Source organism: Suncus etruscus, chromosome 9 (genome assembly GCF_024139225.1).
Source record: "Suncus etruscus isolate mSunEtr1 chromosome 9, mSunEtr1.pri.cur, whole genome shotgun sequence".
Lineage (NCBI taxonomy): Eukaryota > Metazoa > Chordata > Mammalia > Eulipotyphla > Soricidae > Suncus > Suncus etruscus.
Window position 1 is genome coordinate 1,321,034 of NC_064856.1, and position 2,605 is coordinate 1,323,638.

The following is a 2,605-nucleotide window of genomic DNA, read 5'->3' on the forward strand; positions in this document are numbered from 1 at the left end:
GGGTACAACAAATGTCTAAAATTTTAATTTGAAAAGCTGCCAACCGGCCTGGTTGCTTTTATTCACAGCAGGAAACTGCTAATCTGCTCCAAACCGAGTTGAGGGATACAATTTGAGCACCCTGTCTTCTTACCCCTGTCTGAAGGAGAAATGCATTCCTTCAGACTGACCCAACGCACTTCAATGCATTCCCCAGGGTAAAGTTTAATGAGCTGTTAATGTTCCCAATGCAGTCTTTCTCTGCTGTGGCTTCTCATTAGAATCACATGGAGACTAAACTAAAATTACTGTCCAGATCCCACTTCCAATCAAGTAAATCCCTCTTTCTGGAGGTGTTTGTTAATGCCTTCCCAGGAGACTTTCATATGGAATGAGATTGGAAATCACCATTCTAACGAAGCTAGTTTGGCCTGTCTAGCTTCTGTTTTCTCATTTCATAAAGACTCTTGATGTTCCTGTGGAAACGCCATTCTCTGATCTATGTGATTGACTGATGCTAACCCCAATCATCACCTCTCTAACTATTCTTTTCTGGGGAGAAAGTAGGTAACAGCTACTGGTTTGCTGGATTTACATGTTCTTTGTATTCTGTTACATTTTAACAGAAATGAAAGACATAGTAGCTATTTGTTTTCATAAAGAATGTACAGGCTTGCACTAGAGAGTTTGAGTATTTAGAGAATAAACGTATTCTAACAAGAAAATGATCAACAAAGCAAAGTACACAGTAGATGGGTCCATTTTTGGGAATTGTTGTAAGGCAAATGCCTCTGATCCAATCAAAAGAACCCAATACATCAACAATCTGACCAAGTCCACAAAGATCCTTGGCTGGAAAGCAGAAGGAGGGCACTGAATCTGTACCCCTTTCTACTCTCCTGGTACAAGGTTTAATTTCCAGTCCAATTTATAGGCACAGGAAACTCAACAAGTCAACACTTTTTTTTTGTTTTTGTTTTGTTTTTGGGCCACAGCCGGCGGTGCTCAGGAGTTACTCCTGGTTGTCTGCTCAGAAATAGCTCCTGGTAGGCATGGGGGACCATATGGGACACCGGGATTTGAACCAACCACCTTTGGTCCTGGATCGGCTGCTTGCAAGGCAAATGCCTCTGTGCTATCTCTCCAGGCCCAAGTCAACACTTTTGATTCATCTCACAAGTCTCCATGGGCTAAAAATATAGAGAAACTCAGTTTACTCAGAAAAAAAAAAAAAAAGAAAATGTAAAGCCCACCAGAAAGTGTGTAATTTTCTTTGCTTTGTCCCAGAGAGTGGCACTATGTCTGCTCCAGACTGCATCGTTCAAGCCAGACGGGGCATCTCAGGCTCTGGTAGCAGGGGGCATAGTGTTTTGAGCCAAGAAAAAGTAAGGAAGTTTGACACTAAATTGTTCTTTCAATTGACGGGCTTGCACTGGCAAGACAAGCAAAATTTCATGTAAAGGGGCTCCACTAACTCAAGAGCTCTCAGACTGAGGATGGGGAAAATCTTCTCTAGTTTCTAGTTTTAACTTCCAAGATCATCTTCCAGGAAGTCTATCTGGGGGACAACAGACTCTCAGGATTTTTCTAAGAATTATGGGAACATTTTACCAGGAAAGGTTATTCAAAGGTTTTTCTGTCTTACATCAGTACAGTTTTATTCTTAGGACATGAACCTCTATTCCTACTTCATGAGACACAGCCAAAGGAAAAATGGTTTCAGGTCATTTTTCTCCCACTCAGCAACCACTTATTGACCCACGAGACACAGAAAGGCATCATTTATGGATTGTCATACACTCAGACATTACAGATGCTGGGTTTGGTGAGCGCATGTCACCAGGATATGCCTGAGTATATACAACTATATGTCAAGCTACTCCAGATATCACAAAAGAGCATCCAATGCAGGCTGTGAATCCCAGGCCTAGATTAGGTGAAATACGAAAATTGTCTTCCCAGTATGCAGTAGCAAAGGAACAAAGAGCTTTAACAGATCTCTCAGTTATATCTTTAAGGAATGTTCCAGGCATCTCTGGTCTTGTTTGGGTCATTTTAAAAGAAAGGTATTATTATAACCACCAGAATGGCAGTTTCTTTGTGGAATAGAGCATAAATAAGTCCAGATATACCATGATTGAAAGTGGTACTTTGCCTGCAGGACAATCAGCCCAGCTAGAGGACCTCATAGTTTTGACCAGAGCTAAGTAAAGGCAAATTAGCAAATGTACTCAGGTAAACACAGCGAGCTGCTATAGCTATGACCTTAGCTCTTTAGCCAGATCTTGAGGAAACCTGTCCCTGCTATGCAGAAGAGGATCTATGATGGACATTATCCAGAGACTATAAAGAAAAAGAAGAATGGCTTTGGAAGGGTGACATTCTGCATTTACCCAAGCATCTCCAGTGGAAGGCCTTAAGGGAGTATCTTGTCATTTAGGGAGAGACAAATTTGTCTCGTGCGTCTCCCTATCTTTAGAGTAAAGGACTGTCTAAGGTTTTAAAATGGAGATGCCAGGGCTGTGAGATTTGGGATCACAGAAACCGCTGGGTGACTCTACCTCCCAAGTTAATCAGCAATACACAAAGATATGGTACATGTCCTGGAGAAGCCTGATAACTAGAC